Genomic DNA, 16,542 nt, shown 5'->3' on the forward strand with positions numbered 1-16,542 from the left:
AATAGAGGAAATATTCTTCAGAGAAATCTGATCAGGAGATCTAGGATGAAATCTGAAATCTGATCTAGGATGCATATAATCTAACTATTAACTTCCTAAAAGTTAGGTATCTAACTGAAGCCACCATAATCATCTTCAGTGAGCCATTAATCCCATCCCAAAACTCTAATATATTTAGGATGAATAGCTCTGTAGGGGTATTTCTCCTCCTCTGATAGCAGAGGGAGACTAAATTGCTGTCTTGACTGCATTTTCCTCTAAGTTGACTCAAGTTAAGAAACCTGTACTCAACTATCATTTTAAAATGTTGGTCTCTGAATGAACTAATGTAAGAAACTAGATTGTATAGATAATTTAAATATTATCTTCTCTGGAATTTTCCAATGGTTTGTTACTAAAAACAAAAAGAAAACAAACAAAAGGAAAAACTTGCAGATTCGTGTTCAGATGTCCTTCCATCTTTCCAAGTACTAAGTCAAGGGCTAATGAATATCTGCTGTGAAGAAAATTTCCTCTCAGGCAAACACTGCAAACGTTGCTGGCTCAATACTATGGAAATCTGTTGTTGCCTTAAGATGTACAGTTCAAACTCTCTGGAATTGCTATTAACTAACTAACCAAGGTTAAAGAAAGACCATCCAACCTTCACCTGGTTCACAACAGACTGAAACAGCAAATGAGAATGAACAGAGTTAGTCAATAGAGGAGACTTGCACAAAGCTGGGACAAAAATTGGACAAAGTAATTTTAGAGCACAATTATGGGGAACCATATGGTTGCAATGGCACTGATCTGCAAAACTTCCAAAAAAGCTACCAAGAAAAGCAAATTATGTACAAGGAGAACTGAGAGAAAAACAGCAAGTCTATTGGGACATAGCTGACATGAGAGAACAAAACCTTGCTGCAAGGAACTTGCAAACTAAGAGCAAGAAATAATTAAAAAAAAAAAAAAAGGAAGAAGAACAAATAAAGAAAAAAAGAAATAAGTGGAAGCCAAAAGTGTAGGAAAATAAATACAATATGTTGATACTATAAACCACTTTTTAAGTCAGTAAATGCAGATTGCAATAGAATTACGTGGCTTTTAAGTGAGGACAGGATAGTCTCCTGGACGTTCCAACTCAGAGAAGTAACAATGGAAGAGGGCACAACACAATAGAGAGGGCATAATGAATACCGAAGGATCTACAAAAACACTTTAGGGACATCAAGGTTCAAAAGTGACTACAATTTTCTAGAAGCAAAGTGGTGAAGGAATCAGTGTTCCTCCCAGTCCTCACAGCAGAAGCACGGATTGGGCAAGGACAAAAAGCATCTTCTATGTCCATATAATACGACAAGAAGTTTGGTGAATAGGAAAATAAACTAGAAACCGTAATGCATCATCAAGATCGATGCTTAATTAGTATGAGAGAAAACTGACAGACTTACTTATATGGCTGTAACATATATGGGTATGTAACCTGTGTGAGGATACCTAAAAGGAAAAAAAGGAAAGGCATATTGCCTTGGAAAACTGAGAAAGCACAAGCACGCTCTGAGGTCCAGAATGTGCAGAGCGTCAAACCTCGTGAAAAACCACAGGTAGTGATTAAAGGCAAAAATACCCAGGCTTCACCACGACGGGGAAATACCACAAACTACCAAACAGGAAGATGAGTCTGACTTTTCAGAACAATTTGTGAGATAACCTGAAGTGTCTGCATGAAAAAGTTGGTGAAAATGGGGATTAATTATGCACATTCTTTGGAGAAAACAGCAGATCACAGCTTTCCAGAAACTTCATGGAATGCACTGGCGAGAATTTTTTTCTTTCATTGGAAAGTAAAGAGAAGACCAAATGGGCATTTTTTCTAGACTGGGCTCTAGCCTGTATGGACAGACTGAGTGGGTAAGAGTGCAACGTGGACAGTAATGTTGTTGAGTGAAGTCTCAGGGAGAGTCTACAGGAAAAAAAAAAGGAGACATAACCGTTCTTTGAAGAAATTACAATAAAATCAACATTAAATTATGAGCTCTTTACTGCTATCAAATGGAAAAAAAAAAAAAAGCCCAAAGAAAACAGAAGGATATCAGAAAAGAAGACGATAATTATAAAAATAGTACAAACATGAAGGAGCAAAATCATTATGCTCAAAGCACAAAACTAACGAGGGATACCAAGAGTAACAAGAAGCCATTCTGTTAGTTCATTAGGTAGATGAAGATATGGATCTGTAAATCAGTGGAGAGGAAGATCAACTGACAGATGATGTGAGTAGGCTGAAGTGCTTAACACCTTTTTTTGTGTCACCTTTCATTCAAAATTTCCAGTGGAGAGACATGGATAATTTGCTTAATACTCATGAAGAGGGATATGTTCTTACTCCAGAAGAGCAAACAGATTAGAGTACTTAACTAAGTTAGGTATTTTTCAAGTCATTTGGGCCTGATGAATTTCATCCCAGTATCCTTAAAGAGCTGTCTGAAACAGTTTTGGAGACTTTGTGAGAGACAAGAAAAGTTTGGAAGAATAAATATAGTACCTACCATGAAAAGTGAGAGAAAAAGGAGAAAAGAAAGAACAAAGGAATTCTTGACCAATCAACTTAAGCTTAATTCCCAGAAAAAAAATCTTGATCAATGAAAACACCTAACTAAAAAAGATGAGTAGTAATCAACATTGATTTAAGAACAGATCATGTCAAAACAACCTAATTTCCTTCCAGAACAGGATAAGAAGCCCTGTAGAAAGCAGCAAGTGTCATTCATGTACCTTAACTTTATTTTAGCTTTTGGCAGTTTTATATAACATTCTTATAAACAAGCTTGGAGCAAAGCAAGCATAGTCAGAAGCAGATAACATAGATAGTCATAGATACAAAACTTCTTAGATAAGGGAATCCACACAGTAATTATCAAAATACAAGACTACAACTGGGTTGCTGCCCTGAGTTTTGTTCTATTAAACTTTCTCATTAATAAGCTAGATGATGGAATAGAAAACATGTTTGTTAAGCTTGCAGACCACAGGAACCTGGAAATGCACTGAGTGACTGAATAAAATTCAAAATGACCTTGGCAATAATAGAAATGGTGTAGAGGCGCTGGATGAGATTCAACGGGAGTATGCATGAAGTACCGTGCTTAGGCAGAAATAATTAACGACATAAATACAAGATGGGGTATAACTGAGAAGGCAGCAGTTTTTCAGAAAAGGATCTAGGGTTATTGTGAATTATAAGCTTGATATAAGTTTGCAGAATCTTGGTGAAACAAGGGAACAATCATCATTTGGAGCTTTCTATAAGCAGACATGCAGCCCTGAGGACACAGGAAGTGATCTTTCAGCTCTATGCAGTTTGGGGAAGTTTGAAGAGGCAAACCGTCCAGTTATGGACAGAGCTTTTCAAGAAACAGATGAAGAACATTCAGAAAAGAGCATGAATGATCATAAACGCAGATACCATACACAGAATGGAATTACTGCCAGAAATGACTACATTACCCAGATTACTAGTACATAAAGAAGATTCAGGTTAGGCAACAGGGAAGTCTGTCTAAGGGTAAGAATAATGAGGTACCAGAATAGATCACTTGAAGTGGGACTCATAACTTAACAGTCTGGACAAATACTTGTCAGGAATAACAAAACATACAGTCTATCCTCTTTTGGACAGGTAAGAGGACTTTGAGTGTTCCTTACACCTTTTTTTTTTTTTTTTTTTTGAGGGTTCTAGAACAGAACTGGCAAGGACTAAAGGAGAATCTCCCCCCCAAAAAAGCCACATACAAAGGACAAGAGTTACGAAGCATTACAAAATTATCATATACCTTAAGAAGACAAAATTTCATCCCAGAAAGGGTTTGTCTTCATGCTTGGATTTCAGTAAGACATATAGTTGAACAAATAATCCAGGACAGAAGTGGTGGTGTCCCTAACGATCCTTCAGGACAACCTCATTACAGCATGCCTGTCAATCCATTAGGCTTCAGTTAAGTGCTACATGATTACAAATAAATCCATCATGTCCTGAGATTAACAAAAACAGTACCTGCTAGGCCTTTCAACTGGTCTGATTCCAGCACCAAGTCATGGCAAAGTGGAGGCAGTAAATTTAACAATTTATTGTCATCTGCTTACTGTCAAGGGAAGAAAAAGGAACAATAGGAACACAACAAAAGAAGAAGTAAAGGTAGAGTGCTGAAAATAATTGTACCCAGGGCACAGTATTCAAGCATGATTTTGTTAATAATGTGTTGATCAAGACTGGACTATTATATTAAGAAGGAAGAGCTGACAATCCAATAAGGAGTGGGCCTCAACTATATTTAGTTTTAATATTTTCAAGCTTTTCCAAAAGCAAATAAGTTTCATGTGGTACCAACGCACTGGCAACAACATGTCCCAGTTCTGTGATGAACCCCCAACGTGCACAGGTGGCAGCATGCCTGTGTTGTTTCTTCTTGTGCTTCAAAACAGCTCTCTCTCCATTCTCTCACCTCCCCACCTTTCTAACACTGATTCTACTTAAAGAACATTTACACAATGCACTTTCCATGCCCTTCTATCACAGCCCACCCCATGGCACTGCCCCCTGCTTCATCCCCTCCCTGCTTTCCTCTCCGCCACAGAACCAGGGTCCAACCCCATCCTCTCACCCCTCCATCCCACTCCCTGCTCATCTTCCCCATGTTCCCCACCCTGTGTTGCCTTGGGCCTCCTCTCCAGTCTTGAACGGAAAGATCAGAGCCTGACACCAATGGTGTTTCAGCAGCTGGGAGCGGAGCAGGATGGTTTACCACCACAGGCAGAACAAGGCGGCACTCGCCACATGGCTTGCCTTAAGTGCTGTTGAGGTGACCAGGACAATTATCCAAGGAAAGACATTTATTGTGTGGTCAGGTAAGAATCCCCACGTGGGCAGGGCTGGGAGCTGCTAGGTATCTGAGCGGCTCATGCAGTTTGCAATTTTTCTTGAATAACTCATGCAGGCATAGATAAAAAGGCCTAGTCCTATTTACGTCAGTGGCAGAACTGTTTGGGGAATGGGAACAAGACTAACTTCTAACATTTTCCAAACAAATTGAACCATTACCCAAACTTACTCAAACACTTCTTGTACATTCTGACTCTTTCCAAATGCACTACTTGTAAATACAGGCATAAGCGTATGAGTTAGGACATACATAAACACATATAAACTATTTTCTATATTTCTGTGATGAATGCAGCCAATGTGAAGCCACTGGAATTCTGCTAATGACTGGAGACACATGCCCACCAGTGAAAAGAAATGAAATACCAAGAATTTATACTACAGTGACTACTGCTTCTAACTCCATCTAGTTGCTCAGTGCTGTCTGCCTTTACATTACCTGAAACTTCAAATTTCCAAAACTTCAGAAAAGTTAAGCCGTTCCTTTCATGTGTGAAACAACCTGTAGATCACATGATACCTGCTGCAAAGTGACACTGAGATCAAGAGCTTATTAAAAAAAAATAAAAAAAGGAAAAACTTGTATATGGATAGTAGGAATATCCATTACAACATCAAACAGACCTCTAATCGAGTAGAAAACCAGTACCTACTTTATTCAAAGACTTGGCCAATTATCCCATGGCAGAGTAAGGTAGGAGCTTCCTCCATCGCCAGTTTTTTCCATACTTGTTCATTGGAAGGCCTTCCCCATCTAGCTCAGAAGTTTCTGACACTTTCAGAAGCAGAGGTGACAGAGTATATGAACAACTTATTTAGTTTCTTCAACAGCTCCTGTCTTCCTATAGATAACTGTATGTTTTACTTTCATGTAAATACTGTATGCTACAATTATACAACTTTTTAAAATAAAGTTTTTGGTAGAAATGTGACACCATTTATCTGGAATTTCTAAGCTCATCTTGACCCACAAGTCCTCTGGCTAACAGCTTCAAAACTGGTACCTAAATTTGCTCTTCTAAATCCATGTTACTAAAAGTCCTGTGCATCCAGCACACTCAGCAGGGGTTTCTTGGCATTGAGCACTTTGGAAAACGTAGCTGCTTATTTAGAAGCATAAATATGGAATTGGGTTCTTTAAAACTTCAGTTTTGACAGTTTCAGAATATGTGTTCTCTGTCTCTGTATCATACAAAAAAAAAACAAAAAACAACACAACAAAAGAGAGATCAGCTAGCATACTTGAACAAACACACCCAATTTGAGCCTAGCAGATGACCACTTCCAATAAAGCCTTCAAGTTGATCACTTACTTTCTCTGCTGGCCTGGTAGAGGTAGAACCTACAGATATTTTTTTAAATCCCTCCATTTGCAGAAGTTTTCGCTGTGCAAATGATTGAAGAAATCTAATGTTGTTTAGCATGGAGATTCTACCAGCTAACTCACAGTTTGTCAATTATAAACTTTAATTAACAGCATTTTAACCTTATATGTGCACTTAGGAATAAAGTCAAATTAAATGAATGTAATACAAGTAAGGCTGGCAAACATACTTTAAAACATTCTTCAGGGCACAATCTGAACATACGCTTATGAGCTCCTACTTTCACACTGTGCATAGGCCTCTTTAAGAGAAAATGAGTTTCTCCCGAGATGGCTTGCCACTACTACGCTCCCAAGATATTCTGTTCTACCATTACAACCACATAAAAAACACAGATCCCTCTTTCTCACCTTTGAGCTAACCTTACACCAGAGTAGCCAAACGTAAGTATGGCAGCCAGTTGCAAAAGGGAAACAGAACTTGTGAATACACTTGTTTTTCTTCTAGTAATTCTAGAAGTCACTGAAAGTATATTGTACCTCTACCTTTGGTATGCTTTGTTCCCAAATACTGGGGCATAGGTGTGTACAAAGTGACTCTAACAGAAAGTCATCCTTATTAGCTGTGGACCCTCCAACAACTGCACAGGAAAACAATGGTGTCCAAGGACCGGCAGGGCAACTGATACTCTGACAAGAACAGTGCAATAATCAGTGGTATAATGTTTTCCACAGAGCAAAGGAGATATTGAAATTTGTTTTGTTCTGGATCCCCAATATCAAATGAATTGCTTGGGACAGCTTATCTGTCTCTAATGCCAAGTCTGCATGGAGGTGTTGAGAAAGTTAAGGCAAATCAACTAATGTCTGACTTCAATATGCACACATTTAATTGTCTTGAAGCTGTCAGTAGATGCTGTAATTCAACAGCAAAGCTCCCTGTAGTTCCTTATTCAGTTAAGCTACAGTGGCCTAAGACTAATTTACTCCTGAATTAAAGCAGTCCCCTAAAGATTCCATGCAACTCATTTTTGTGTACTGACTTCATGCATTTAGCCAATTTGCCTCAGCTCTTCCTGAGTTTCTCTTAAAGAGTTTTCAGTCCATAGCTGAAGGCAGCTCAGCTATTTCAACTCTGATATTTAGAGCATCAAACTTTTTTTTCCCATCTAGGACACAGAAAAACTAAAGAGAAGGTCCTTAGCTTAGCTGCTTCCTGCTCTAAGCTTGAAATTCGGGGGTATTGGAGTTTATTGTTACCTCATTCCTACTCTCACTCTCTAACTTTGTGGAAGCCAGTTTTGGGAACTGGTATGTTAATATAAAGGAAACAAGCAGAAACAAGCAATGAAAAAATTGCAAGAAGATACTAATACCAAAGTGGGATTTGAACTGTGAGATCATCTTTAGAAACTTCAAATTATGTCAAAGCTGTATCTACTGACGCTGGTTTTTGCTTACCAGGATTTGGTAATTGCAGTCATATCTCTACGTTCTACCAATTCTCATTGCAATCACTGTCGTAGTACCTCAGCATGTTCTGGAAATGAATCATATTCCATCAATTCAACATTAATTCAATTCAATGCTAATCCTAAACTGGGATTAACATTAGAATCATAGAATCCTATATTTTTCAAAAGATGTTAATAAAATTACCTATAGAAAGGATCTACGATTTTTAGAGCAAATGACTTGCTTCCTTACAGCTGTAGCTTAGAAGATCATTTTATTTAAGTCAAAATTTAAAGCACTTCTCAAACTATATAAGCACTTAGGTGAAGTAAAGGCTTCCGTGTTTCATCCAGGCTCATTAAAAATTACCTGGACACTGGCAGCAGTTGGGTAATACTTCGTTATGGCCTTAATGCAAGGAAGTTCAGGTTTCAGAGATGCTTTGAGTGCACTCGCACAGACACACTTAAGCGCACACATATGCAGATGATATATCCCAAGGTACCTTAGAAAATTAAAGTTCCTGTATTACGTTCCTTGATTGAGCTATCTGAATGATGAACTAGAGTTAGAGGCCCTACTGTATAGCAGCTGGCTGCATGGAGTGTTTAGAGGAATAAACAAATACACAAACTGCCTGATGTTTCCTTTCCCCAAAATAAATTCATTCATTATAAATGAACTGTCAGATCATCTTCTTTGGAGACTTCAAGTCATGTCAAAGTCGTATCTCCTGACGCTGGTTTTTGTTCATCACGATTTGGAAACTGCAATCATACCACCACGTTCCACCATTTCTCATCACAAGCACTGTTGTGGTACCTCGGCAGCTTCTGAAAATGAATCATACTACATGAATTCAAACACAGATCTAATATCTCTAAACACCAACCAAGCCAGGCACCACCAAAATAAAGAAGTGGGTAGCATGCAGCCAGGTGCATGGACTTTTTAAACATGCTTTTTAAATTGTAGATGGTTTTAAAACAGAATATATCATCTCTCAATATCAGTTAAAAAAAATATCTCAATGCCCAAACTATCAGGCAAGAACTTTTTAATATTTTTATACTTTTTTATTACTCAAAATAAAAACAATAATAAATATGCAAATGAAAGCAAAGCCCTCTGGACAATACTTTCACTGATTTGCTGGAGGGAAGGACCCCTAGTGTCTATCTGGATGCTAGCCAGCCTGGGGTCTGGTGACTACACAGCATCCGGGATGAAAGAACATCTTAGCTTGTAAAATATTTCCTGCAAACACTTTCCTCTCTCCCTTACTTGGATGCCGACTGATTAAAATTAAAAAAAATAAATGTATACGGTTCTGCTTTCTTAAACTAATTATTTCAAAATATTATCAAGGTATCATGTGATCATCTGGACTCTGAGGATTCATCATTACTGATGAACGGGAATGTGCCTTGGCACAATAGTTTCAGTGGTTGATTATGCATTGCAGACACCTATAGATAAACATCTCTATTTGTAAAAAATGAGCACTGTCTCTGAGAGCAGCTTCTGATGAGGCTTTAAAAGCAGCATCAAAAAAATGTAATGCTAGAAGGATGAGGGTGCCCAGCGCTGTCACATACCAGCATTGCTTTCTAAGAGGAAAAAAAAAAAAATCTGCACCATTCCTTATGATCAGGGTTTTACCCATTTATTTGGCTAATCATTCAAATGGCTAAACAGACCTCTAATTTGAAAATAAAAACCGATTGATGCAATCACAAACAAGTTCTGAAATTGTGATTTATAAAAAAAGAGGGGAAATCGTGTTCTAAGCCAAAACACACACACAGTTACCTTTTTCTAATCACAGCATTCATTTCTCCTCATTATGATCTCACAAGCACATTAAAATCTTATTAACATTAATTACTTCTGAGCGTCTATGCATGAGCAGCGACAGGCTTGCGTGCGCGCGCGTGTGTGTATGTGTGTGTGTCTCTGGATCATATCTACATTTATATACCTTGCTGCACTTTGCTTATAAAACATGTGAAAATATTGCTGCTAACACCAATTAGCTAATTTCACACACACAGATAGTAAGCTGCTGTCTCGCTGCACAGCTTATTATAGACCAGCAGACAGATGGACAGACAAACAGACGCAAAAAGCATCACGGCTCCTCCTAAATGCAAGAGCTGAAATGCCTGGCACCCCCAGGAGTGCGAGTTTTATCCTCGTAAGTCTGAGGGAACAAAATGACACAAATAAAAAAAAAAATAATAAAAAAAATACAAGACAGCCAAATATCCCATTTTCTACACAGATGGGTTCAATGATGAAGTGATAGAGACAAAGAAAAAACTGGCAGGCAGACAAGCAGCAGGCGCACAGAGAGATAGACGGAGACAGATAAACAAAGCAACAGAGAAAAGAGATGAAAGCATATTAATATATGTGATTTGGGGCTAAGCAATATAAACTTTATCCCACCAATAAGGTAAGGAAAGAAATGGCAGAGCCGAGAATCACAATAGGTCCAACTTCGCAAGCAAAATAAAATCCTGACTCTCTACAAAACTATTTATGGATTCTATTTATACTGAGAACGCTACACACGGCGCTGCCACTGAGGATATTCAGCTCCACCACAAACTCCAGAATAAACACAGGCACCCCAGCAGTTGCTGCTGGAGAACCGCACCTTCCCCTTCTTTCCAACCCTTTGTTTCCGATCCAATTCAGCTTCACCTCTACCCCGCTCCTAAATCCTGCCCTCCTGAACACTTCTCTCTGCCAGGAGTTAAGATACAAATGACACATCGGCATCGCTCATCGTGTCACAGCCACGTTTCTCCATTGCCCGGGGATTACCCTCTCAACTACAACTCCTTCAGTCATTCACACGACACCAGCAGACGCTCACTTCTTGTTCATGGCATTTTCCTCCCTACCCAGATACCCACCTCTGCTCATCCTCCGCTACCCAGATAGCTAACTGCAACCCGCAGCTGGAATTAAAACTTCCACTGGCATCGGCTGAACACGAGGTTTAGAAGTAGTCAAAATTTGCCTTTTAGCACTTCCCTCCTTTGTTTCACTTCTGTATTCTTCCCCTGATGACGTGATCAGGCAAAACACTATACAGAGGGAAAGGATTAAAGCTTCACAAGACAGGTCTGCGGAGAAATTTCCAGATGGCATGAAACGCTACCTTACTTGGAAAATTTCTGAAATGAGGGCATTTTCATTTCTCGTGGTAACACAAGTGTTTGGATTTTCTGCTCACTCCTCCCAGATCACAAGAAGGTAAATGGGGCAATAACCGCTGTCTTATTCCAAGCCTTTTCACCTAAAGATTTCTGTGCACTTGGCAAAAGGCTCGTTAAGCTTCAAGGCATGACAAAGTTACTTTTGTCACTCCATTTTAGAGCTAGGGAACAGAGGAGCAGAGGTGAAGTAACCAGATCAGTAAGACGGTCTGCAGCAGATCCAAAAAGGGCTTTTAGTTACGTTTTCAACATCTTCTCTTTTTACACGTACCCTACCTAAGGCCATTATAAACAGTATCTGAACCATAATAGTAATAATAATAATAATAATAGTAATAATAATAATAATAAACAGTGTTTGAGGGTTGTACTCAGGATGCTTGACCTTTGTTGTGTTTACACACAATTCATCTTGCTCATGACCTACTCCTGATGATGGTCATCCAGGAGGATGCGCTCCCTCGCAAGCACAGCACTACCATGGATGCAGTCAAGCAACTCTGCCACATGTCAGATGCACCTCAACCAACCAAATTAGTTCTGGTGCATTCACAGCAAACCCAGTGATTCCAGGAAGCTTTGGAGCTCCTGAGCACGGACATTACACCTCTATCCCACGTAAGCGGTACACTCGGTGCATGCACAGCAAATCGGGTCACGTGGCAGAGAAGGACCCACGGCATATGGCCCCTTCTGCCACAAGGAGCAGGTACATGACCTGCTCAGGCAGAAAATAAGCAAGCAAATTGAACACCACTGCATTTGCTCAGCTTACTATGCTGCTTTTTTTTAAATACACAGATGTTGAGAGTGAAGACAGAGAAGAGCAAAAGCTTTGTAAACGAAGCAATGAGCAAAAAAGATTTGAAGTCTTACAGTTTAAGGCATATGGCAAAGTGGACTCATGCCTGAATATTTCCTTAAAAATAGAGCATGGACCTTTAAAGTCCCTCTTGAATCATGCAGAATTGCATCTTGCCTGGTGTGTCCCCACAGAAGTACTTGGAGAACAACTCTGAGTAGGCAAGGAGTCTTACCCATTCTGGCTAACGCTGGTTCAGCCAGAAATTCAGCTTATGAACCCAGGCTTCCCGGACAGCCAAGAGAAATTCCCCACTAGGCTTTCTTCAGCCTCACCATCATGCTCTCACCTTCCTCTTGGCATGTTTGAAACTGGAAAACAACAGGGTCAAGGAGAACTTCCCCCTAAACACATCAGTTAATCCCGCTGTAATTGGAGGAAGGGCCACAAAAAGATGAGTTCAAAACAATAAAATAAAAAAAAAGTCAAGAAACAAGTATCCACTGGGCTTGCTGACTGAATGTTTACATAGCTGTTGACTCTTTAATCCTCCTTTGCCCCAACCCCATGTAGATATATATGGTTCACTGCACCCTGAAGGAAAAATGGAGTGCTACATAAAGCGCTCCTTTGGAATTCTGAAGACTCTGTGTGCCTTAATTACATGCAGCAAAAGTTGTACCTCTGCAAATTACAAAACAAAAACAAAAAGCGGAAGCTCATTTATGTAAGCAAATGTATAACAGTGAAAATGCTTAATGAGAAAAAAAAGAAGTTGCCAGCTTTTATTACCACGATAGCACGCAGAAGCAAATATGTAACCTGCAGAATTTTCCTACGTCTGAGTTTAGCGTGTAAACCGGATATAAGCATCTTAAAAAGTAGGAGTATTCAAATGCAACTGTCTTGAGGAACATCTCTCGTAGGACCAGTGCTTACCAGCAGAGGCAAACAAATCTCAGCGACCATTCAGTCTGTGAAACGGGTCATTATGCATAAATGAAAGGATAACAGGGAAAGATCTCTAGTGAGAGAAAACAAACAGCAAACAAACAAGGCATTTATTGGCTTTCCTGTACAAAGCAGCTTGATCTGCCTCTCTCGGGTGGGAGTTCTCCCTGCAAACCTGGTCTCTTCATCTCCTGTATGAACCTTATTGTACTGTGTCTACCAAAAGTTACAGCAGGCTGAGACAATATGAGAGTACTTAAGAGGTGCACTTGGCATCCAGACCAGCCTTGAGATCCAAAGCTCTTTGTGTCCTTCTGGAGGTTAATAAGATGAGATTTTACTGACTCCATCCCGGCTTTTACAAGCTTCTTGAGGATTACTGAAATTGGAGGTTGCATATGAAAAAGCTGGTTCACCCGTTTCCTAGAAGGGACGCTCATCCACTTTGCCCTTCGAGTCCTGAAATGTGAGACACGCCTGAGGAGTGTTCTTTGTTATAGTGTCTCACAAATATATCCAGCGATGGTGAGTCCATATGTCTCTGATAAAGAAAAAACCTTACTGTGCATTCCAGCCTTTTCTTTTGTAAACATACTAAACTAGACGAATTTGGCTCTCAAAGGAGAAAGTATTAATTGTGCTGGCTAATAAAACTTTCTGTTGCTCTCCTTCCAATCTGGTCTTCTAAGCATCAACAGACATTAAAACTGGCTTTTGGGAAGTGGGAATGTATCAGAAAGTAGTATAAAACCAAAACTTGCCTGTGAGTTTTCAGGAATTGAGATGAATCTCATTCCCAAGTAACAAAAAGTTAAACGCACCTACTCACTGCACAGCTTTCAAGTTGTACAAATAACGTACAAATAAGTCAGTTCCTCCTACTGTTCATTCTCTGACAGATGCCTCAGCAGTAATACATCTGTGCTCTGCCCAAATCCAGTACTCGCAGGCTTCCATTATTACTTGCATATGTTTGTTTCCACTGACAGTTTAAACAGACAAGTAACAATCCTCTTTAACTATGTGTCCAAAGAACCCTTAGGGGCTGTTTTCTCCTCTACATATTGCAACTCCCACTGAGCAGCTATGCAGACAAGCAGTTACACACACAAGAAGCCCAGAACAACGTAACTATTTGTAGGTACTTTTATATTCATGTGCGATACGGAGCTTCGGTCTTCTTTTGATGACTGTTTCAAGAAGCAAGCAACACCACTGTTTATTTCAGCCAAGTATAATCTTCCCCTATGATTATTATTGTACAAAAAGGGGTAAGAGACTGGTCCAGGTTTTGAACTTGTCTTTCTTGGACACAATGGACTCAAATCTAAGGCTGGACCTCACGGGGACATACCCAGCTGTGGGAAAGCCAATTGGAAAAAAAGTTACTTGTTGCTTACCAGCCTTTAAAGTTAACATTAACAGGGTTAAGAGAGCAATTATAAATAATAATAATAAAATAAGCAAACAAAATTTTAAAAATGAATAAAAAAATCTGCTATTAAAAATAAGACTGTTGACAAGTGGACATGTTAGATGTATTTGGCCTCAATTTTGAGTTATGGTAGGGTCTTTTTTATATAATTCTGAAACTAGAATAAGATTGTAATGGCAAAGAAGTTGCATATGTGTTTCAATACCACAGTGGTTAAAAAAAAAAAAAAAAAAAAAAAAAAAAAAAAAAAAGCTTTAACAGTTTTTAATATGGCCAGGAACCATTTGAGCTTCCGTTGTCCGTGGAACATGGTCTTGACTTTTCCAGGTCCCATCTGCTTGTACAATACACTGAGGAAGGAAGAAAGAAAGGCATCACTTCCTCTTTCTCTCTGTGCCTCGATTGTTCCTGATTTAAAAAATGGAAATAATAATGTTGATTCAGCTACTGGAGTTAAGCAAAACTAACTACTTTCATTAAACTCTATATTTGAGTAAGTTTCTTCAGAAAGGCAAAGTGCTATTTATTCGTATCAGCTGCTATCTCTGGCTAAACTGTCCTGGAATCTTTTGTGAGCGTTCCCTCCTCCGGCTGAACTCAGCTGATAACTGCACTCTGTTTTGAAGTACTTGTGTCACTCCTTTATCTAAAAAGCCTAGGAAAGACTTAAACAGAACGGGCACTTCTCTTTTGTGGGTAATGAGAACAAAGCAAAACAAAACAAATAAAAAATCATTCAGGGTCTCAGGATTAAGGCTTTGCAGATGATCAACCAAAAAAAAAAAAAAAAAGGCATCTCTTGGATGTTAAATTCTTTGCAGGCTTTGCCTGGATATGACGAGAATAATCACCAACACCTCCTGAAAGCAAGCCTTTTCATCAAACCTCCGAAGCTCAGATTTCAAGGAGAGATCTGGTAGGAATCTTATTAATACACCTATGCACACTGCCACAAGGGAAACAGTATCTAACACAGCAAAAATGAGGTCAAATTCAGCAGCACTGTCCTAGAGAAAACTGTATCCTGGTCACAAATCACTTGTGGAGTACCATGTATCATCTTTACTGCTTCAGATGTATGCCAGCTGCAGCCAGTAGGCTAGAAATACAAAGCTAAATTCATCTCTCAGTTCAATGTTGATTCTTTTAAATTTCATGGAATTACAACACTTTTATACAAACGTAACTTAGGGCAAAACACGACCTATAAACTTTTTAGCAGATACGCAGATATTCAGAAACTTCACGTGGAACTTCTTATCCCATGAGCATAGTCCTCTGATGATTATTGTATGATGATTATTCCAGCTCACTGCTCATGAGGGAAAAGGGAAGGGCTGTGGCCTCATCCCACCTCACTCTGGCCCTATTCAAACCAAGTCCTGCTGCTACGATTTTCTCCCTCTCCTGCCAGTGGGACCAAGTTAGCCCCTCTTTTTGCATGAAGTTCAGACTTTTTGTCCTCATTTTCTTTGAACAGCTCTGCCCCCTGCCTGCGTCTCAGCTTTTATTTCTTCTAGCTGCTCGCATTCTTCCCAAACCTCCCTCCTAAATGCTCCATTTGTATCCTTCTCCCACATCGAAGCCAATGTTCCATAGTAACATTACTCAACCAGATTTTAATAACTCTTTAAAACAGCCTACAGACGACTAAACCATGCTCCTGAACAAAGAGCCTTAACCAGGAAACTCCAGAAAAGTTGTTTCTATCTCATCTCCTTTTTGCTTTTCTTTTTTTTCCCTTGAAAAAGATACAAAATGAAAATTAACTCAACTTTGGTAGCAGAACAAATTTCCACACGCCTGGATATAGATGTGATCTAGACAAGACGGCTCCCACTCCACCATAAGAGACAACTTTACCTGGGCTAGCTCTGTCACCAATAGCAGTTTGTTCAAGGCAATCTAGGGCTGAATGCAGTGACAATACGTGGCTCAAGATGTGCAAAACTCACCTGAGATCCAACATAATACGGTCTGCATGATCAGGGCTGAGCAGATACTGCCACCTACACTACTGAAGTAAATGCTAGCTCTCATCTCCATGAGGTGAAAACTTCGTCCAAACAACAAGTAAGACCTCAGGTGTCGGTTCTGTTCAGACATACCAGAGAAAGACTACATATATTTCAAAACCTTGATCGGGAAGCTAAAGCAAACCCATTAGAGTAAAGAAAGAGATGGCAATGCACTTTCAGGGTGATAAGGCAAAAAAAAATGGGAGAGAAAGACTCTTACAGCAATAAAATTAGCTAATATAGCTATAGCTAATGCTCTCCCAACTGCTCTCAGGAACTGATAAACCTCATTAGTCCTATCTTGAAGACGAGCAACTGAGACACTGAGAAATGAAGTGACTTATTGAAAATTACAAAAGAAACTAGAAACGAACTAAGGCTCCTGCTTCCATAATCAGTGAGTTAT

The 16,542-nt window shown here is 39.4% G+C and overlaps 1 protein-coding gene and 1 long non-coding RNA gene across 12 annotated transcripts in view; one reads left to right on the forward strand and one right to left on the reverse strand.

Annotated features, from left to right (window-relative positions):
* The window catches only part of LOC308188316, a 42,134-nt gene extending 35,990 nt beyond the window's left edge, over positions 1–6,144 (forward strand). The window contains exon 2 of the long non-coding RNA XR_013945399.1: positions 1–6,144. This exon is cut by the window's left edge and continues 23,995 nt beyond it. This is a non-coding gene — a long non-coding RNA (uncharacterized lncRNA).
* The window catches only part of LOC308188313 (uncharacterized protein), a 421,245-nt gene that overhangs the window by 396,143 nt on the left and 8,560 nt on the right, over positions 1–16,542 (reverse strand). The window lies entirely within an intron of this gene.

The sequence above is a fragment of the Anser brachyrhynchus genome, assembly GCF_964034855.1.
Source record: "Anser brachyrhynchus genome assembly, chromosome: 1".
Lineage (NCBI taxonomy): Eukaryota > Metazoa > Chordata > Aves > Anseriformes > Anatidae > Anser > Anser brachyrhynchus.